At 36.4% G+C, this 23,541-nt stretch overlaps 1 protein-coding gene across 7 annotated transcripts in view; it reads right to left on the minus strand.

Moving 5' to 3' along the window:
- The window catches only part of LOC145671318 (dual oxidase maturation factor 1-like), a 712,486-nt gene that overhangs the window by 522,788 nt on the left and 166,157 nt on the right, over positions 1-23,541 (minus strand). Inside the window, exon 1 of one of the 7 annotated variants that reach the window (XM_081740316.1) lies at positions 17,748-18,308. The exons of the other annotated variants lie outside the window; for them this stretch is intronic. The gene's annotated coding sequence lies outside the window, so the exon portion shown is untranslated. Of the gene's footprint in view, positions 1-17,747; positions 18,309-23,541 lie in introns of those variants that run through there. 7 annotated transcript variants of the gene reach the window in all.

Consider the following 23,541-nt stretch of genomic DNA (forward strand, 5'->3'; position numbering starts at 1 on the left):
GAAATGTATGTTCGCACGCAATTAGGGGCGCCGCCAGAACGAAAACAAAGTGGGGCTGTCTAAGTGGTAGTCCCCGACCATCTCCTATTCAATCACAAATTGTCGCAATCGTTTGTACTTCGTTTGTACAGAAATGTGCACCCGAAATTTTCGTTTGTACATAATTAAGGGCGCCGCCAGAACAGAAAAAAATGGGGGCTGTCTAAGTTGTAGCCCCCCACCATGTCCAATTCAATCACAAGTTGTCGCATTCGTTTGTGCATCGTTTGTACAGAAATGTGAAGGCGAAATGTTTGTTTGAACAAACTTAGGGGCGCCGCCAGGGCGAAAACAAAGTGAGGGGCTGTCTAAGTGGTAGCCCACCCCATCATGTCCAATTGAATCACAAATTGTCACAATCGTTTGTACTTCATTTGTACAGAAATGTGCAGGCAAAATGTATGTTCGTACACAATTAGGGGCGCCGCTAGAACGAAAACAAACTGGGGGACTCTCTAACTGGTAGCCCCCCACCAACATGTTTTATTCAATCACAAATTATCGCAATCGTTTCTACTTCGTGTGTACAGAAATGTGCAGGCAAAAGTTTCGTTTGTACACAATTAGGGGTGCCGCCAGAACAGAAGAAAGGGGGCTGTCTAAGTGGTAGCCCCCCCACCATGTCCAATTCAATCACAAATTATCGCAATCGTTTGTACTTCGTTTGTGCAGAAACGGGCAGGCGAAATGTTTGTTTGTTCACAATTAGGGGCGCCGCCAGAACGAAAACAAAGTGGGGCTGTCTAAGTGGTAGCCCCCGACAATGTCCAATTCAATCACAAATTGTCGCAATCGTTTGTACGTCGTTTTTACAGAAATGTCCAGGCAAAATTTTCGTTTGTACACAATTAGGGGCGCCGCCAGAACGAACAAACTGGGGGCTCTCTAAGTGGTAGCTTCCCACCAACATGTCCAATTGAATCACAAATTTTCGTAATCGTTTGTACATCGTTTGTACAGAATTATGCATGCGTAATTTTTGTTTGTACACAATTAATGGCATCCATCCTAACGATGATGGAATTAAATGTTTTTTTGTTTTTTTTTATATTTATATTTATACTTACAATCATTATTGCTGAGTTAGTTTATCACTCCTCGGCTCTTATTATTAAACTTATTCATTATTTCTTACGTGAACTGAATCCTTATGAGAAAAATTTATTTTTTTCTTTCTATCTTGCGCAGAAACCGTTATTCTCATCTCGTACAGGAAATTGATAAGTGGAAGATATAACAAATTCACAAAGTAGACTGTTAAAGGGAAAATTATAACACAGTATTTTGTTTTATTTGATCATCTTCATTAAATTCATTTTGCAGAAACTATAGAATGCATGGTGAAGTATTTTGGTGCATTCAGCATTCTGATTTACGAGTAGAGTTGCTAACTGGCCGGTATTTGCTGTGATTTTGATTAAGGCCGTGACCGGTACAAACTTCTTATTAGACCCCTTCTGACCGGTATTTTGGAATCTGCAATCCAGAATATAACATTGAACATCGAAATTTTTCAACAGTGCCTTTACAAACACAAATTTTCGTTGTATTATACATTATCGATATTTTTTTAATGTATGGCAGTTTTTTTTATTTATTTAATATAACAAATTTGATAACACTTATATTTTATTGTAAAAGAATTTTATTCATTTATTGAGAGTAGAAAATGACTTTTTAAAGCAATTTCCTTTGTTTGAAGTGAAGAGTAAATTTTATTTTATGAATCAACTATTGTTACATCAAGATTAATATCCAGTATTATTCATCTGTTTCGATAATTTTAAACAAGTGGCAATTGCTGGTAAATACAATAACGATCAATACAGTCTTCAGTTTCTCATTTGTACAGAGAATTTTGAGGGTGTGCCGGTAATTTTGTTTTCCTGAGTTGGCAACCTATTTACGAGGTTTTGTTTCAACTCTGCTACGTAGTGGCTCCGTACTGACACTCCGCATGCAAATAAGTATGTAAGGCTACCATACGCCCCGGTTTCTTAAAATTTGTCCCGGTGTGCAGAAATTTTCCTTCTTGTCCTGTTTTTTTCTTTATTATTATTATTAATTACATATCAAAATTTCTGAAAATATAATAAAATCGACTTATTCCTCTTGCTTTTAATTCCGACAATACTATAGGAACAATTTCATTCTAATCTTTATTATTATTGCAATCGCTGCTTCCCCGGATATAACATGCAATGTTTAAATCCTCCTAAGTAGCACTCTTATCACTAAAAGTAAGAATGTATACCCCGAGGTGGCAACAAATTCTTGTGACGTTGCAGACCAGCCCCGAAAACACATTTTTTTTTTTTTTTTTGCTTCAGAAAAACAATTATGCAAATTGCTTTCTTTTAGTTCGCATTTTAGGTTAACAAAAATAAATCAGCCTATTGAAATTTTGAAACAACTTCATAAATCTGGATATTTTTCTTTATAGACATGTAGAGCATATAAAGGTGGTATGCGTAATAATATTGAAAATATAATTTTTGCCTAAATATTGTATGTTCACTGATTGCGTTTATATTGTATAACAGCTTCTAGCTTCTATAATAATGTTTATCACTGTTGATTAAGTATGGACAGTGGCGTATTTACGATTTTGTTTCGGGAGGGGCTTTGCTAACTTCCGGGGGTGCTTTGCCTGAAAATATGAAAATTCTGCAAGATATTTCATATACTTTACTATAGTAAGTAAGATTTCGGTGGGGGGCTTGAGCCCGGAAGCCCTCCCCCTAAATACGCCACTGAGTATGGACTATATTAATACATTATTTTAAGTTGTATAACTAGTGCGATACTGTAGTAAAATTCGAAAGATAAAATTAATACAAAATGCAATATTTACTACTAATTTGTAAGACGTCCCGTTTTTTCTGTTTTCAAAAAGTATGGTAGCCTTAAAGTATGCTAAACCATACAAAATAAATTGTACTGTAAATAGTACCCCTCTGATAGTGCTCTCAAACGGGTCGGGTTACGGGTCGGGTTGTCGGGTCGGGTCAGTCGGGTTAGCTCGTGTCTGGTCACTCGGGTCGGGTCGTCACATTCTTCACTTATTTTCTATACGGAATACTATAAATAGCTTTGTTGTAGAATTCAATTCGAAGTTGGTGTATGAATGATAAATGTGACTAATTGAAGGTGAAATAGTAATAAAATTTTAATTTTACCCTATATTAACTAATTGGTATTGTAATTAATATTACTACTGACTTTTTTCCTTTCTGCGTTTCTATGTCAAGTTAAATGTCACATTAAGTGAAATTGAAAGGAAATATCTAGTTAACGTCCCACGTTATGCACCAACGCTAAGAGAGACAGTGATGATGAGAAATAATTGAAGTGGTTGAATGAAGAAAGTGGGAGGAAATGGGAGAACACCGAGAAAACCCATGCACATGGGGTTTGTTCACCAGAAAACTTACTTGGTACGAGCTGGAATCAATACCCATGGACCTTCGGGTCAAACATCTGCCTTTGGGCAGGACACATTATTATTATTATTATTATTATTATTATTATTATTATTATTATTATTATTATTATTATTATTATTATTATTATTATAACTTTAAGAGTGCCCAAGAAAGTTCCGCCGCCTTTTCACCAACACCTTCGAACATTGGTATGTAACCTAAGACATACCTGGAATATCAAAAATCGTCTCCATCAGCCTCGACGACCTTCTGAAAACGTTCTGGAAGGCCATGGATTCCATCGCAGTCGAACTTGGTGGGAAGTGAAGTGAAGAAGGTATCAAGTGCATATTGAACCTCTACTAGCGATTTGAATTGGCGTTCTCTAATGTGATTGCCCAAGGAATGGAACAGGTGATAATCGGACGGTACAATGTCCGTGGAGTATGGCGGATCCAATAGTGTTTTCCATCCAAGGCGTAGAATGATGTACTGGGTCATTTTAGCCACGTGGGGCTTAGCGTTGCCTCGTAACAAGAGGACCCCTTTGCGATTCAGAACTGCTGGATCCAGACAGTACACAGTGACAGTACACAGTTGCATTGATGATCTGACCAGCTGGTAGAAGTTCCCGATGGACGATGCCTCGAGCAGTCCACAAAATGCACAGGAGAACCTTATTCTGGCGTAGTGCTGGCTTGGGCTGTTTTTGAACCGGTTCATGGGATGCTAACCAACAATGACGGCGCCGTGGAGCTTCGTACAGGACCCACTTCCCATCACATGTCAACACCCTGTCCAGAAATTGCTCCTTCCTCAGACGAGACACCAAAGAAACACAGGTGTCTGCTCGCGTTGCTTTCTGGCTCCAAGTCAAATCATGTAGGACCTATAAACCCAACTTGCAGTGCTTCCCAAGTTGATGGTGGTGGTGCCGAATGGTTTCTCCACTTACACTGAAATATAGTACCAGTTCCTCACATGTCTGTCTTCGCCTCAATTGCTGCCTGAAGATCTTTATTTTGAACATCTGTTTGTCTTCCGGCACGTGGTGCGTCTTCGAGTGTTTCGTCACCGTCCTTAAACCGTCATACCACTGCACTCTCCGCGTAGTCACGACACCCTCACCAAAGGTCTGTCATATCTTCCGCCCCGCGGAGCAGCAATTTGAACTCGTACAGCAAACAAGCCCTTATGACGCTCTGTGAAGGCCCCATGTTCACTCAGTCCTTACGCACGTTCACGGTGTATCTGAACAGCCACAACCAAGTAGTATGTTGGATATACTTACTAGTGTTGCTCACGAGACCTGGTTTGGGGCATTCTCGTTTCGAAAATGTGTCGTGAAGGTAGTCTCGTCTGGAAAAGTGCATATGTTTCTATTGAAAGAGCTCTGTCTCATCTCGTACCCTTTCATGAAAATTCTGTCTCGTCTCGTCTCGTCCAACAACTGACCTTCACCTTATATCCATTCGCATTCAACTCACGGTGTGAAGGCAAATTGAACACAGACCTCCACAAAGAGACAGAACTTTCTTGGTCACCTTCAAATATTATTATTATTATTATTATTATTATTATTATTATTATTATTATTATTATTATTATTATTATTATTGCTGGGGTAGTGATTTGACTTTCTCCGCAATAATTGCTAATTTTATATAACGTTGCAAATATCTTCTAGATAAATTAATCAAGAAAAAATAAAAGGTAATTCCCTACAGAATGATATTTCAGTGTAATTAGTTCCTTATGATTCTATCAGACAGCAACGTTGTTTTTAAATAGAAAAATCGGAATGTTAACGTGATGAAATTGTTGTTTGTTACACAGCAAAAAATATTAAAAGAAGTTCTATATACATTCCTTACTAGAAAATAATGTTGTCTTCAGAACTTTTATTCTTTTAGCCTTCAGAACTTGTCTTCAGAACTCAGTCAAATTTTATTTTGACTTTCGAACTTGATTGCCTAAATTTTAACCTTGGAAATTTGGATGTGGAGTAAAATAAAGAAGGTTAGCAGGGTAGAGAGGAAAACGAATTAGGAAATGCTGAAAAAATGCAAGAGACGAGAGCAATATTAGACGATATAAGGAAGCGAAAAATGGACGGATCACAAGTTTTGATCTTGCTAAGGGATTGCATTCTGAGGGATGTAGTAAAGGGGGTGATATCAGGAGAGCGAGAGTGTGTAAGAAGGTTGGAATTGATAGATTGTAATAAGGAGGGTGGTACTTTATGTTGGGTTGCGAGGCAGATATTAGCGGGAAATCGCAAAAATGGAAGCTTCTTACCTAGTTCACGGAAACTGGCCTGTTTATTAATGGGAGAACACTGAGGAGGAGGAGGAGGATAATTATACTACAAGTAAAAAAAGCCGAAACAATGGTTTATGCATAAGAATTGGTCAGCATTTTTTTTCTGGTGGCAGTTTTGTAAAGTTCTAGCTCTCTCAAACTGGTTAGATTGTAAGGTCAAGTCACTCGGGTCGGTTGTCGGGTTAAGTCACCTCGGGTTGGTTCACTCGGGTCACTTTGGGTCGGGCCAATCGGGTCAGCTCGGGTCGGGTTGTCGGGTCGGATCAGTCAATTTGGGTCACGGGTGGGGTCGGGTCGGTCTTCAACACATATAATTTCCACGAAAATTACAATATACCACGGTTTATACCTCATTGGACTTCCAATAAAACATTTTCAATGATGTGTACACCATGTCACCATTTTTGTATGAGGGAATGTCTAGAGGGATTTTGTGGGAATTTGATAGAGTGTAGATTCCTGTGTGTGTGTGTGTGTGTGTGTGTGTGTGTGTGTGTCTGTGTGTGTGTGTGTGTGTGTGTGTATGTATGTGTGTGATACCTTACAGGATACAAGATGTCGAGGAAGTGTGTAAATAAACCGGACAATTACTGTTATGTATGTGGGGAGCTGATATTTAAATCACAACGTCAATGTTTTACTCCACTTGTGAGGAAGTGTTATCAGTTATATTTTGGTTGCTGTGTAGGAGACCAGGATAAGAACTGGGTTCCTCACTACATTTGTTGTACTTGCGTGAAACGTCTGACTGGGTGGGCAAATGGTGGACGAAACATGAACTTCGCAGTACCGATGATCTGGAGGGAACCAAAAGATCATTCTTCAGACTGCTACTTTTGTATGACACAGATAAAAGAAATAAGCAGTAAATCTAACCACACAGTACAGTACCCTAATTTGCATCAGCAATTAGGCCAGTTCCACACAGTGCAGAATTACCTGTACCGGTACCTCCTCCTCATCTTACGGAAAATGAGGATTACGTACTTGAGGCAACTATTGAAGTTCCAAATGAAGATGATGATCCTACTTATGTAGGAAGCACATCTACATTGGATTCCCATCTGATAACTCCGGGTGAACTAAATGACCTCATACGGGATTTAAAACTCTCCAATACACAGACAGAACTTCTTGATTCTAAACTTAAGGCTGGAATCTGCTCCATCGTGACACTAAAGTGTGTATTTTTCGAAACCTTCATACAGAGTTTCAAAACTACTATTCTCAAGAAAATGATTTAGTGTATTGTAATAATGTCTGTGCTGTGATGGATAGGCTTGGACATGCACATATAAGTACAGAGTGGAGATTGCTTATTGACTCATCCAAAACTAGTTTTAAGGCTGTCCTTTTGCACAATAGCAACAAATTTCCTTCAGTGCCTTTGGCTTATGCAACTAATATGAAGGAAACCTATGAAAACATCGAAATAGTGTTAGAAAAAATTCAGTATGAGAAATACAAGTGGACCGTTTGCTGTGATTTACAAGTCATTTCTTTGTTAATGGGTTTGCAGCTTGGTTATACGAAATATTGTTGTTTCCTCTGCGAATGGGACAGCAGGAACAAAGCGGAACATTACATCAAGAAGGAATGGCCAACGCATGTATTAACTCCTGGACAGAAGAATGCTGTTTATTCCTCACTGGTGAGCCCTGATTAGATAATTCTACCTCCTCTTCACATAAAGTTGGGGCTCTTCAAAAACTTTGTTAGGGCAATGGACAAAAGTAATGCAGGATCTTGTTACCTCAAGGAAAAAATTCCTCCGGTTAGTGACGCTAGGGATTTTTGTAGACCCCCAAATAAGATGTTTGATTCGTGACCAAAAATTTGAGGATCTCTTAACTCTGGTTGAGAAAGCAGCTTGGTGTCCATTTAAATGTTTAACAGAGAATTTTTTAGGAAACAAGAAAGCCCCAAATTACCGTGAAATTGTGAGTGATTTCCGGCAATCATTCAATGAAATGGGTTGCAACATGTCCCTTAAAGTTCACTTTCTAGACTCTCACCTGCATTTCTTTCCTGAAAAGCTTGGTGCTGTTAGTGATGAGTATGGGGAACATTTTCATCAGGACATTTCCTCCATGGAGAAGAGGTACCAGTGACAGTGTAGTTCAAAAATGCTAGCTGATTACTGTTGGACACTTAAAAGAGATGTTCCAGAAACCAAACACAGAAGAAAGTCGACAACTAAAACACATTAGTTGAGGTAAGTAAGTGTCCATTTATTAAGAAGATACCACTCACTTCTTTTGTATTATTTATTAAGTAGATATAAAATGGTGACACGGTGTATACATCATTGAAAATATGTTTTATTTTAAATCCAATAAGATATAAACCATGCTTATATTGTAATTTTCGTGGAAGTTATATGTGATTTTATCTGCACTAATGAATATTGTAAAATGAACAGTACACATAGCATATTTTTTATATAAATATGTTTATTTCTCTAGATAGAATAATGCTATTCTTATGAAACTTAGAGGGCTTACTAAGTATAAATCAGGCTAACATACAATATAATTTGTGCGTTTATATACCTAAGGTACCCAAGCTACAAGTATGAAAATGGTTTTAAAAAAAGAAAAAAAGAAAAAGAAAAGAAATTTGAGGGGAAATTTTCCGAAAACACCTCTGTCACGGGAAAATTGAGGGTGATGGAGAAAAATTGATTGCAGATTCGAATTCTACGTGAAAAGTTCTATTAGAATCAGGCATTTTCTTCCGTGTGCCAGAGAAAAAGAATTTTTTTTCAACTAGTGCAATAGGAACCATTTTCAAACTCATCAACCGTTATTCAAACCGGTTAATGTTGATCGCAGATATTAAAAATACTCACATCCGTATATTATTTAATACAAACGAAAATTTTACCTGCACATTTCTGCACAAACTATGTATAAACGATCGCGACAATTTGTGGTTCAATCGAACATGGTGGGGCTAGCACTTAGACAACTCCCCTTTTTTTTCGTTCTGTCCACGCATCTGATAGCTTAGAAAAAAAATTTCGCCTGCGCATTACTGCTCAAACGATGTGCAAACAATTGAGATAATTTTCTTTTGAATCGGACGTAGGGAGGTGCTACCAATTAGGTAGCCTATACTTTGTTATCGTTTTAGCGCGCCCGCAATTGTGTACAAACGAAAATTTCGCCTGCAAATTTCTGTACAAAACCGTAACAAACAAGTGCGACAGTTTGTGGTTGAATTCGACATGGTGGGAGGCCTATCAATTAGAGAGCCCATAGTTTGTTATCGTTTGGGGGGGGGGAACATTTATGTGCAAACGAAAATTTCAGCTGCACATTTATGTACAAAGGCGTACAAACAAGTGCGACAGTTTGTGGTTGAATTGAACATGGTGGGACGGCTAAAATTTAGACAGCCCCCCACTTTGTTTTCGTTCTGTCGGCGACCCTAATTGTGTACAAACGAAAATCTCGCCTGCACATTTCTTTATAACTATATTCAAACGATTGCGACAATTTGTGATTCAATTGCACATGGTGGGAGGGCTACCATTTAGACAGCCCCCCACTGTTTTCGTTCTGAGGTCGCCCCTAATTGTGTACAAACAAAAATTTCGCCTGCATATTTCTGTACAAACGATGTACAAACGATTGCGACAATTTGTGATTGAATTGAACATGGTGATTGGGCTATCACTTAGAAAGCCCTCCAGTTTGTTTTCGCCTTGGCGGCGCCCCTAATTATGTACAAACGAAAATTTTGCATGCACATTTCTGTACAAACGATGTAGAAACGATTGCGACAATTTGTGATTGAATTGGACATGGTGGGGGGCTATCACTTAAACAGCCCCCCACTTTGTTTTCGTTCTGGCGGCGCCCTTAGTTATGTACAAACAATAATTTAGCCTGCACATTTCTGTACAAACGATATAGAAACGATTGTGACAATTTGTGATTGAATTGGAAATGGGGGGGGATGTACAAACGATTGCGATACTTTGCGATTCAATTGGACATCGTGGGAGGAGCTACCACTCAGACAGCTCCCCCCTTTGTTTTCATTCTGGCGGCGCCCCTAAGTTTGTTCAAACAAACATTTCGCCTGCACATTTCTGTACAAACGATGCACAAACGAATGCGACAACTTGTGATTGAATTGGACATGGTGGGGGGCTACCACTTAGACAGCCCCCATTTTTTCTGTTCTGGCGGCGCCCTTAATTATGTACAAACGAAAATTTCGGGTGCACATTTCTGTACAAACGAAGTACAAACGATTGCGACAATTTGTGATTGAATAGGACATGGTCGGGGGCTACCACTTAGACAGCCCCCAATTTTTTTCGTTCTGGCGGCGCCCCTAATTCCGTGCGAACATACATGTCGCCTGCACATTTCTGTACAAACGAAGTACAAACAATTGCAACAATTTGTGATTCAACTGGACATGGTGGGAGGGGCTACCACTTAGGCATCCCCGACTTTGTTTCCGTTCTGGCGGCGCCCCTAATTGTGTACAAACGAAAATTAAGCCTTCACGTTTCTGTAGAAACGATGTAGGAACGATTGCGACAATTTGTCATTGAATTGGACATGGTGGGGGTATCACTTAGACAGCCCCCACTTTGTTTTCGTTCTGACGGCGCCCATAATTGTGTACAAACGAAAATTTCGCCTTCACATTTCTGTAGAAACGATGTACAAATGATTGCGACAATTTGTGCTTGAATAGGACATGTTGATGGGGGCTACTATTTAGACAGCCCCCACTTTGTTTTCGTTTTGACGGCGCCCCTAATTGTGTACAAACGAAAATTTCGCCTGCACATTTGTGTACAAACGATTGAGACCATTTCTGATTGAGTCTGATAAGGGGGGGGGGGCTGTCTAAATGGACGTCTCCTTTTCACCTCTACTGTAATTAAATTCTTCCTCGAGAAAATCTGTAATCAACACTGTCAGTAGCTACGTCCTCGACTAATATACCTTAACATGTACAGCTTTATTTTCGTATATTTTTCAACAGTTAACCAATCTAAAACTATCGCAAACAAGAATATGTAGTCAACTTCTTAAATACTTCGCTCGCCGAAACACGTTCAGCGCGTGCAACAAGCAAAAACAACATGTTTGGAGTCTCACAAATGGAAAAGGGGGAAAAAAAGAGAAGGAAAAGCAGCACGGCAGTGCCTTATCGCAGTCAGAGCTGACAACATAGTTTCGGTCGTCACTAACGCGAATAGACCTACTAGCGGTGTACAAGAGTTATACAGTTACAATATACGTTGTGCCACAGTAGCGCTAGAGGCGGAATGTGCACGAACTACAAATGAATATGTTCCCTTACAAGCATCAGTCACTGTTGCACCCTCTTTACATTCTACACATCCTTTTTTCTCCCACTTTTTGACCTTGACAAGCAGAAGTACCAGGCTTTCCGAGTTCACAACCATAAACTGTTTGTGTACAGAGTACGTTTTCAGTTCTTCGAATGACTGTGCGCGCGAAGAACAAGGGTGATGATCGGGCTACCGTATTCGGAAGTCAGTAACACCCGGTTGCAATAATAAATGTAAAATACAAATATAGAGCCTTGACAATGCCGTGAGGATGAATATATATATATATATATATATATATATATATATATATATATATATATATATATATATATATATATATTACAGGGGTGCTTATATTCGAGTAAATATGGTATTATAGTGTTATTTTTGCCATGAGCTCTTTAAAAAACCCTTCAGTATACAAACTATTCTATTCTTTTTTTTCTGCAAACAAACACTCACTGGAGTTCGGAAAGTATTATCCACGTGCGAACTTCATCACCAATATAAGAAAGTGAATGAATAGCTTCCTTTAATTTTTCTTTCATATAAAAAGATTGAATAAAAATAACATTATAATAATTCCAAAGTGTCTTTAGGCACAACATTCTTTGGAAGAAAATACAGTTAAGAATTTTTTTTATACACATATAGTTTTATTAACTTCCTCTTTGAAAACGAAAGAATACAAAAGAGTGAAAGCGACAACTATTTCCTGCCTGTTTTCTTTTTTTTTCTCTTGTTCTCTCTGTTGTTTCCATCTTTTGGAAGGAAACATCTTTCTTTCATAATAACTCTTTTAATGTCAGAAAACATATTAGCATCATTGTCACCATCTAACCAATCAAGCTACTTTCACTGTCTATGACAAACTGCTTGAGTCAATCAACTGTTTAGCTCTTGAACGCCTCAAAACATGTCAATTACACGATTCTCATATCATTTACCAGGGTTCAAGCCCTTGGCACCAACGGCGTCCGGCCCTGAAGCCATCACCCCTTCGTTGTCTTGCATTAGTAACTTCGGATTTTTCTAAAATAGTGTTTCTCAAACTGTGGTTCTGGGAGCATGCCCTCGTGCTCCTTTTAGATTCAATATAAGTCCAAAGAGAGATAGAAGTAACAAAATTCAAGTGAATTGCACATCACAAAATATACTTGAAAATCTCAAACAAATATAAAGTATTCAATTTAATAAGATAAATAATACGTAAGTTCTAACAGCTTATACAGGGTGTTTCAAAACAACACCGACAACGTTTGGGAGGTAATTCCTGACACCAAGATAAGACAAAAAAGTATAGACCAACCTGGGTGCACGAATCCTCATTTAATAGTTATAGGCTGCCGAAAACATGAAAAAAAAAAAAAAGAACTTTAATGGTCTATAGCTCTAATACTATGGGACTTATCATAGTCCGGTCAAGACTTCACTTAGGAACTAGTATGTGCCTATCCTTATATCAATGTTTCAGAATCCTGCGGTACTTCCACAACAATTCTTATACATAGTACCGTACATAAGATGAAATATAGTGTGTCTTCGTTTTATCCAAATCCTACATGACACTTAAATCAAAGTCAGTACGGCCATCTTACAATAACATATAATATGAGACTTTTTATTTGATTGGCTTTTAGCATCCGTTTCAGCAGCGAAGCTATATGAGACGTGGACCGACAGCTTAACCTGGAATCCGATATGCATGAGCTCCCGCCAGGAACTGAATCCTGGTCTCTCGTGCCAAAGGCATATATGATATCCAAATAGCCAAGAGGGATCGGATCTCTATATGTCAAATGTCAGATAAAATAGTCCATATCATTTGACATACGATTTTCAAACCAGAGATACGAATGAACTGAAGTTAATGCATGCTCTGAAAACGTTTCATAAAACGATAGCATTATTAAGATTTCATGATAGTTCGTGACTATTCATGATAGCTGGAATTAGATTTCATTTTCATCAAATCCATTGTTTAAGGTTGAAATCCATCAGGGAAAACGTGGTAAAAAGAATAGAAAGAAAGAAAAAAAGTTAAATTGAACCCCAAAACTAAAGTTTGGGCACATTTATAGCGCGAGAACAGAACTGTATCTATACACTGATGAACCTTGATATGAGTTTTTGAAAGTTTCGAAGTAGGCTAGGTACATTGGTTGGGATTCAAATTGGTCAAAGGTGAAAAATAAATTCAATCCCCAATACATATTTATAATCAACTCAAATATCCCACGGTTATACTTTTTAGGCTAAAAGAGATGGGTAATTAATGAAAGTGAACAAATATGAAAGAACTGGTGGAATGAAAATATGTAAAGAACCGGGAAAACCCTGAGAAAACCCAATGCACGGTTTTATTATGGACTGCACAGTTAGTTGGGAATGATCGTCCCTGTTGAAGTTAGATTGTTAAATAAATAAATAAATAAATAATTTTAGATCAGCAAATGCCCGTCAACATGTTACTGCGGGACATTCATTTCTCCCTCTGTGTCCTTCAGATAGAATTCGTTTTAATCCAAAGCATCGCACGAAATTCGAGCCTTGTACACGATTGACATGTTAACGAACCACCTCAACCCTTTTTCTTTCCTTTTTGGTCAAATGTCAATATAACACTGTAATTCCTTCAAAGTGTTTAATTCTTTTAAATAAAAAGTCAAAATATTAAATTTCATGTCTGTAACCTTCAGAAATTCCAAAATATGAATATCTTACTACAATAATTGTTATCTCAATTCCCACTCTTTTCCACGACGAATTTCCAAAATTTCTTCCTTAGTGGAACAAATCCAAATTTCAAGTTTCTAACTTAAGCAGTTTGCCCCGCTTTTTGAATCAAAGAAGAGAAACAAATTACCTTACCCCTACCCTACTGGCTTAGTGGGTTTACTAAGAGAAATATCCTAGTGTCTCCAAGCAAATGCTACTTGAACTGGCGGACATTACTATATTTTCCCTCGAGTCATAATTTCTTTCGACTACACGTTAGTAATATTCTTTTTTTAAAAAAAAAAATCAATGCTTTTTATTTAAGTTAACTACAATGCACCTTTAAGTCATTCATTATTACAAGAGATGAACAGTGTATGTAATTAGATATATGCATATGGTGACCGATATGGGCACATTACCGTGATTCCATGCGGGGCTGACACAATTTGCGAAACGTTATTTCCTCTTAAAAGCGTGTGTAACTATAACGCCCTCACCATTTAAAAACACAATTCCATTTGCATTGACCTAGAAGGAAACAAACGAAATAATAACCTAAAACAAGTTTTATACACAAATGGAGAGAATGTTTACTTCGCTGCTAAAGTGAATCGATAAAATTTGTCCCATAGAGATGGCATTGCATTAATGCCATCTTCTTGGTACTTTGAAATTAGTTTAACGCTATGATAAAAACATTCGTCCAGGGCCCTATTTCTCAAAGCAACAAGTCTTGTAATATGATTTTTACAAGTCGTAAAATATCATTAAGTAGACCTTCTAGAATAATAGTAATAGTAAAAGTCATTTCTAAATAATAATGCTGATACTTCTAATTTGTCATGGTTTCATAGTACAGTATATACAATTGTTGGGAAGAATTAGGCCTACATCCCTCTCACTTTTACCTCTGGTGATAATGAAAGATGGCGAATGAATCTCGGTCCAATAATAATTTTTCTAGTGCGGTATACGAGCGAAAAAGTAGCATAATTAGTTTGATACTGTGCACAGAGAGTGAAACGAAAAAAAAAAGTCGATTTTCTTTTATTTTTTGTTTAAAATAGTACGAAAAGGATGCTTTTGATGTGAAAAAGACAAAATTTTAGAGTAATAAGAGCATGCATTGAGATGCCACAAGTACGATAAAGTTCCATAAATTTAACATTTCTTGTACTGTCAGTCTTTTTATTTATCTTTTAATTACACTATAAAAACTTTGTACTTGTCTTTTTATTGTTAAAAGAAACAAACTTTGAATCGGGGGCAATAACAAAGTAATAACTCTATCTTAGTGTACAGTAATTTTTTTTAAAAAAATAGATTTTTTTGCTCATTTTTGGCTTGTAATTTATTTTTTTGTAACCTCACTACAAATTAAAGCCCTTCTTCTAAAAAAATTTTGTTTCACCAATAAAAAGACATAAGTATAATAAAGTTATATATATATATATATAGTGCAAATAGAAGAGTGAAAGAGCTTGAAATAAAACAAGAATTGTTAAATTTATGAAACTTTTTCGTAGTTGTGGCATCTCAAAACATGCTTCGATTACACTGAAACTGAAAGTTTATTATTATTATTATTTTCATATCAAAAGGCAGCTTTTCAGCACTACTAGAAATAATTTGTAAGAAAACGAGTTTTTTTTTTTGGTTCCACCCTAATGCACACACACTTCAAAAGTTTCTTTCTGATATCCTTAGCAGTTTATTCCCTTTTGTCCTATGGATTCACCTCTCTTACCAGAAAAGTCACTTTTCAGTAATTCAATCGTAAATCTTCCATATAGGAAATAAATTAACTGCATCATTTGTGTACAAGCGTTTACACATAAAAAGAAAACCAATTATCTCTGTAAAAGGGGCTAACTCAAATAAAATGTAGGACATTTTATTTACGAGAGTGCAAAGAAAATAGATGAAATACTTGATTTCACGTTCCATGCTAATGCCCTTTAGGCTAAAGGAGACGAATGATTATCGAATGATTAACGAATGATTACTAGTGAATGCTGATAAAATAGTTGGTGGAATGATAATGGGGGAAGCAACGGAAGAATATCGAGAAAACTAGGAACGCGCACGAAAACAACAACTGAGGCTGAGCCGTCTGGAAAATGTGTTGCGAAAGTGGTCTTAAAAGAATGTGTATTTGAAGTTAACTCACAACGTAATTATGCAACATTAGCGTACGCAGAAGTTCTTCAAGATGGGTTCAACCTCCCAAGTTTATATAATTTCAGATGTTTATATACATTAACTTAATATGGCAAATGTTTACTTTTGCATAATATATTGCTCAGGGGGAGTTAAAACCCTGAAACTCTCTATTGCATACACCATAAGTCTTTTAGACAACGGTTCATACTTCAAGTTTATGACATAGTGCTTTACACTTGGAAATATGTTTTCACGCAACGCAAAATAGAAATAATGAAGCGAGACTATTTTTCTTTTTCAAAACGTGAAGCAATACTGTTCATCTCAAGAACAGCTCCCGACATCTAAATACATAAATTACATCCTTTCACATTATCCAAGTATTCCCCTAGGTTGGAAGGATCCTGCCACACTAGATACTCAGGGTGTATATACAGGGTGACCCAAAAGTAGGTATACACTCCTGCATTGATCAAGTATAACATTCTAGTATATGGATTTATTTGCTTCAACTGTTCCGGGCTTAAGTTATAGGTAAAAAGACGTTAAGAACAAATAATAAAGAAACTAATTCTACCTGTTTGATAACAATAAGACAACAATAATATAAAATACGGGCCCTCCTGTATACTGTGATTAAAAACGAAACAAAGTTTTCTTATCAGTAGTAAAACTGTCATTAGGGCAATGTGCACTGTCAAAGAGTCAAATATTGCCACTGTTACGAAGGGTTAACTAGTAGCCATTGCCACTAGGAGGATAAGAATATTGACCTGCTCTTCCCTTAAATGCCAGCTGTATGTCCTGATATTCAAGGCTAAAACGTTAGTTTTGTTTGTGTGCAATCTATAGATCTACACAATCTATAGATATATAGATCTATAGATCCACAAAAAAATTAAGGTGAGATCCTGGCACAATTCCACTCGAAATAACAATTACCAAGCGCAATCTTGCTTATAGTTTTGTTTCATGGATGTCTCAGAAAGACCTGTCAAGAGTATTATTATTATTATTATTAAATATTTCATATCGTTTGCTTATTGTGGTTTTCCATCCATGTGTTCCCAAACTCCTGTTGTATATGCTAATCCAAGTAGTCACTGTTTTGTGACTCAGCATTTGACTAGTATTGTAGTATCTCGTAATATCGCAATATATATAACTTAATATATATAACTTATATCGTAATATATAACTTAATATCTTCAAATTATCTCGTCCTGTAATAAGAACAAGAATTTTAGGAATGATCCGAAAGATGGATCAAAAGATTGAGATCTTGGCCAATAGTCAGTTTTTGGATTAGGGGCCACAAAATTTTTGAACGCCCCTAAATCGAGTTTTCGTTGTTTTTTTTTTTTCGGAATAAACGCATCATGATGAGTTCAGTGATAGTTTGGGTTTGGCTACATTACATGTAGTTCTCCACATATAAGGAGTACAATAAAATTTTTGATTGAAATATATTGAAATTTTTGGATCAGGGGCCACAAAATTTTTGAACGGCCCCTAAATCGAGTTTTCGTTTTTTTTTTTTTTTTTAATTGCGGAATAAGCACATCATGCTGAGTTGAGTGATAGTTTGGGTTTAGCTACACTATATCTAGTTCTCCAGATATAAGGCCTACAAGAAAAAGTTTTGCTTAAAATATATTGGATCTTTTGATCAAATAAATAAATAAATAAATAAATAAAATAAAATAAAAACATTGCAATTGCAATACAACTGGACAAAGAAGACTTACCTAAAATTGGCACGGAATTTCTTTCTTCTCATGTCGAAATTAGAAACAACTATTATAAACTAACACAGTGTTAACTTGCACTTTGCAATAGATCCATCCACAATAACAATCACAAAACATAACACCATGACACTAAATTCGTCACTAATTTAGATCACAAATTCATATAATAATCAATTCTACAGCTCGTCACCATCAGCAAAATACACAATTAACCAACAGTTGCAACACAAAACTAACTTCTTACACTCTGAAGGTGGGTTCACGAATGACACAACTATGGTTCTGTTTTATCTCGTGGACACTCTGTAAATAACACCGAATAGTTCCTTTTCTCTTGGCTAACTAACACTATGTCGCAAGGTCCGCTGTTTCTTGTTGGCAATAGAAATGGTTAGCTTTGAACTATGTATTCTGTAATTATCATGCAGGTACTATCATCAGAACATACACCAACACAAACACACGATGAGTTTATAGCTCGTGATCACTGCTGAAACTCACGTATGTAAAGAAAAACAATGCCTTTAGCATACACAACAAACATTCATCACATACCGCCATTGTATATCAGAACCAATGGCGTGTGGAGTTGTAGCACAAAAAAAAAATCTATCTTCTTCTTCTTTCTTCATAAATTTGCACGATGTGAGAAGCAAAGAATACTTTTCTTTTCGAATCTTATAAGAAAATGAGAAGAAAGTCGTTTTATGTATCTTCGTATAGCAAATAACAACTGGATTAAGATACCAATTCAGCGACCTGATCTACTTTTTCGTATTACCGGAAAACTTCATGTGCGGTTGCCCAGCATCAGACTCACTCACTCCGTCTAACTCCGATAATGTAAAATACACTTTTGCTCTCTGCTCCAGCAATTTCCCTTTCTGAATGTACTTTTTTTCTTTCTTTTCTCTTATCGTGACGCTCCCATGATCCTTAGCGTGACATAACTCGTAAAGGAAGCAAAAGCTACAATGTATAAAATATTACGCAGAGTCTGTGCTGAAGATTAAAAGGAGCCATGCAAGAGAATCAACAGAGGTTTTAGAAAAAGGGGTTTGTTAATCAAGTTTCTTTTTTTTTTTTCTGTTTGGTTTACATGCTTCGCTAGTGAATTTGCAAGGACGTTTGGCGACCGTAAATAACTCAACCATCAACTGAATCGTATGGAATAAAATGTCAGTGTTCGGATCGCCAACTAGGTCTTGATGTAGTGAAAGCAAAAGTTTTTCTTCTTTCTTTCTTTCTTTAAAAAAAATATTTTTTGTCTTCTTTTTTGTAATGTGTGGTTCTAAAACAATAACATCCGCCGCCCGAAAGCGGAATTTCATGGACAATAGTTGCAATGTAACACTAATGTTCTTCCGCATGCGTAATTGCTCATAATAACATCATATTGTTACACGCTTATCCACGAAAGTGTAGCATTTAAATTCTCTTTGTTAACTGTTTAATTACTAAGTGCAATGAAGCATTAATATCTTTTCTATATTAAGATGTTTATCTCTAGATGACAATTTGCGACTCCTTTTTTTCTTCTTCTTCTTAAAATTACACATTGGAATATTTCCCAGTATTTGAACCATTATCTATTATGTAAGATCTGTTGTAATTCATTTCTGGTAATTTTGAACAATTAGAGGCTAATTATGTTTTATGGAGTATTCTAGAGGACCATTCGTAAATCCTTATAATTCTAGCCATAAAATAAAAATTGCATTGACAGTGATGAATAGTTTGGGAAGTTGTGAACTTCGAAACCTTAAATTATGGAAAGACAACAGGTAAAAGATGTGATACATCACATCAGGGGCGGATCCAGGGGGGAACGATCGGGGCGATCGCCCCCCCCCAGAAGAGGAAACTTTCTTATTTTATATATATAAATAAAACCCATCCCAAAGTTTGGAGCCCTTAAAAGTAGCAGTATGATAATCCACCGCCCCCCAGAAGTCGATCCTGAATCCGCCCCTGCATCACATCAAACTAAAATGTCCGTATACGCGGAGTAAAGTTCAACGATAACTGATACACAAATTGAACTGATAGATCTACTATTAAATAAAGTTGTTGAAAGATTTGCCGATAATAGAACCTCTGTTAACATTTTTTTAAAAAAATTTGTTCAGTTTTAGTTTACATTTGAAAAGTGGACGTGAGTTGAGCTTCTCTGAAAATAATCAAGTTTTTACTAAAATCATATTATTTGTAGAATATGTGAAGATATTCTATTCATTTGAAGTAGTTTCTCCTAAGGCATTTTTCCCTTTCCCTTTTTGCCATTTGGAATCACAAGCTTCCTTGGTTTCATAGCGCAAATATCGTGCCGATTGAGTCCAAGTTGTCTCATACGTTGTAGTTATAGCGCCCTGGCAATATAGAATTTTGAGGGGGGGGGAATGAATTTTCTTACTTCCCTAGATTTCAACATATAATCCATTGAAATAAAAAAAATTCTTCATTTCCAAAAAATAATTCAGGTCAGAAAGGGTTAACTTCATTTTTTGTTGTTTTCTAGTTCTACACATTTTTGATTTGAAAAAGATTCTTCTTCAGAGGTAAAATCGATCAACTCCATAATTTAACAATATGCCACTAGAATGCATAAACGTTCTCATCACTCTCATTTAAATTCATTTTAACCAAGTTACTAAAACTCCCAGTATTGAAAAATCTCGTTTGATGGAGTTAATCGGTTTGGCATCTGAACAGCTCAATTGTTCAGTGTCAATTTCTATAAAATAATTATATCATATCTGAATATATATATATATATATATATATATATATATATATATATATATATATATATATATATATATATATATATATATAATTAATTAATTAAAAATACGGCACACAATCTTTATCCCCACTACACGTTCAAAAAGGAAGTGTAATACCTTGAGTTCATGGCTAAAGAATGCAAATAATAATAATAATAAGAAATGAAATGAAATGAAATCTTTGAGTTTTACGTCCCACGGTTATGCCGGTTAAGCTAAAGGAGACGGTGATGATAAGAGATGAGTGAAATGGTGGAATGAAGAATGTGGGAGGAAACGGGAGAATTCAGAGAAAACCCACGAGCACGGTGTTTGTCCACCACAAAGTTCACTTGGCGGAGCTGGGATCAAACCCGGGACCCCAAGCACCAGAGGTGAACGCTCTACCACTGAGCCACCGCGCCCCCAACAATAATAGTATATACATCTATACCTTTACATATCTATATATCACACACGTCAACAGTAGTACAGGAAGACAGGAAGAAGAAGGAAGCTTCAAGATTACAAAGTCGTGCAAAACATTTGTTTTTACAACTAACTACAATATGCCACCGAAATCAAGAAGAAATCTGAGATCATCACAGACGCCTTCGCCTATGCCAACATCGAACACCTATGAGGTCCTTTCAACAGCCAGGGATGACAGAAAAAACTTTCACTCCAAACACTGAACTTGAGAAGGATGAAAAAAAAAAAAAAAAAAACGATATGAAGACTACCTCAGACGTGATCAAAACTTGGATACACATATATGATTGCCTCCTACCCAGGGCTATGAATTACAACAATTAAAAACTAAATATTACAGCAAAGAAGTTAATTTACTATTCATGAAAGAATACACAAAAACTAAGAGAGAGCTTCAGAAATGTTACAAAGTTGTGTAAAACATTTGTTCTCATCACCAACTACAATATCACCGAAATCAAGGAGAAAACTGAGACCATCAAAGCAGTTATTCAGCACCTTCCAATTCATACCAACGTCGAAGACACATGCCAAAGCTGAAAGCCACCCCAGATCTGCTCAGCAAATTTACAATCCTCACTTATTTCTTCTCTGAACTAATACCGTAGTCAAGAAATCTTTTCAGCACTTCAATGCTTCATTGCTTATTGTACGAAGCATTTTTCTTGTTTTATTTGTATTGTTCTGTATTTTTGTATTTTGTAATTTTGAATTTTAAAGTGCCAAAATCAATCAATAAAATAAATGCTGTTGCCTATCTCTCAATGAAAACTACAAATAAATAAATACGCATGGCCCAAGAGAATGATATTCTCTCTTATTTGTATCTTATTTATAGGGTATTCTAAAAAATGGCACTCAGGACAACAGAGCGCTATTCTACAGCTCAAAATAAAGCGACAATGCTATATATAATGATATACCCTCCGGGGCCTCCTTCAACCGCTACAAGAAATAAATAAATAAATAAATAAAAAATCCCAATGTGTCAACGTCGTAGATTAACTTGGAACCATTAGTATTGCTCTACGAATTCATTAAGGAGTTACATCAGAGGCGGCGTTAGATGAGCGCAGGGTCTAGTGCCAATAATGACCGCACGAGGCCGGAGTACTGGTAAAAATCGCAATGTGCTTTTATATTTACTTCTTGGACGAACCATGCTAACACGGGAGGGTCCCACAAGTTACCGCTAAAATGTGATTGCCACATGGCACATCTGATAGAGCATCATGAGAAATGAGCATGCGCAAAATTTAAGGTGCTATGGACCAGAAGGATAGGAGCTACGGGGCTTCAAAATTTGAATATCCAAAAAATTATATCATGGAATTATGTACATTTAAAGTAAATAGCTTGAAACCGTTAAAGCAATCAAAACAAAAGTTGCACAATATAATGAGAACAAAATGCCTTATCGAAAACCATAAACAGTGTTGCCATGGGTGAAGCAGTGTTGCCAACTCAGCATAAAATGTTTTATTTGAAATAGCTCCATATACAAGTGTGCACAGATTTAAAATGCACTATTATCACTAAACATAATAGTGAAGCGTAGTGGTACGTGTTGCACATTCTTGGAGCTACGTGTGATGAAAATGTACAATGGAGAAGTCTAATATGTGGCAACAGATGGTGATAAAAGAATCTGGGTCTCATACTATGCATTTAGTTCAAATGCATACCACAGATAGTATAACATGGTAAAATGCCAACAGTGTCACAAAATATTGATGTATTTGAAAAACGAAATTAAATAATGTCATTTTTACGTCCTATGTCAGCCCCGAAGCTATATAGAAGTGTAAAGTGGGATCCGAATCACTATGAAAGAGAATGGTTACAATGAAATATAAGATGAAAATTACAACCAAAACATGTCCCGAGGCGAGATTAGAGCCCGTAATGCCTAATATGTCAGCTGTCTAGCCTTCTAGGCCATACGGCTATCCTGGCCGACTAAAAACGAAATGAGGTAGTAATAAAATATTTCCAATGTAAATATGATAATATTACAGCGTACAAACATAATCATATGGTATGTAGAAGAGGAAATTTAAGAATATGCCGCTCAACACGAAAGACAGAAACCAAGAAATTACTCTTCCAAATATTGATAAGATAATCGAGAAACAGTTTACAGAATTAGAAAACACGCATCTTTCCTCACGTGTATTATTTTGTTTTCGTGAGTTGTGTGCTTATTCATCGAGGCTACAGAATGTAAAATCCTCACTTGTTTCTAATGCATTCCTTTATTACCCTTTTTTGCCACATATTAGACTTCTCTATTGTACATTTTCAGTACATGTAGCTCCAATAGTATGCAACACTGTACCTCTACACCTTACTGTTACGTTTAGTGATAATAGTGAATTTTAAATCTGTGCACACTTGTATATAATGCTATTTAAAACAAAATATTTTTATACTGAGATGGTAACACTGCTTTACCTATTGCAACACTGTTTGTGGTTTTCAATAGAGAATTTTGTTTTCACCATATTGTGCAACTTTTGTTTTGATTACTTTAA

Source organism: Thermobia domestica, chromosome 15 (genome assembly GCF_964235325.1).
Source record: "Thermobia domestica chromosome 15, izTheDome1.hap1.1, whole genome shotgun sequence".
Lineage (NCBI taxonomy): Eukaryota > Metazoa > Arthropoda > Insecta > Zygentoma > Lepismatidae > Thermobia > Thermobia domestica.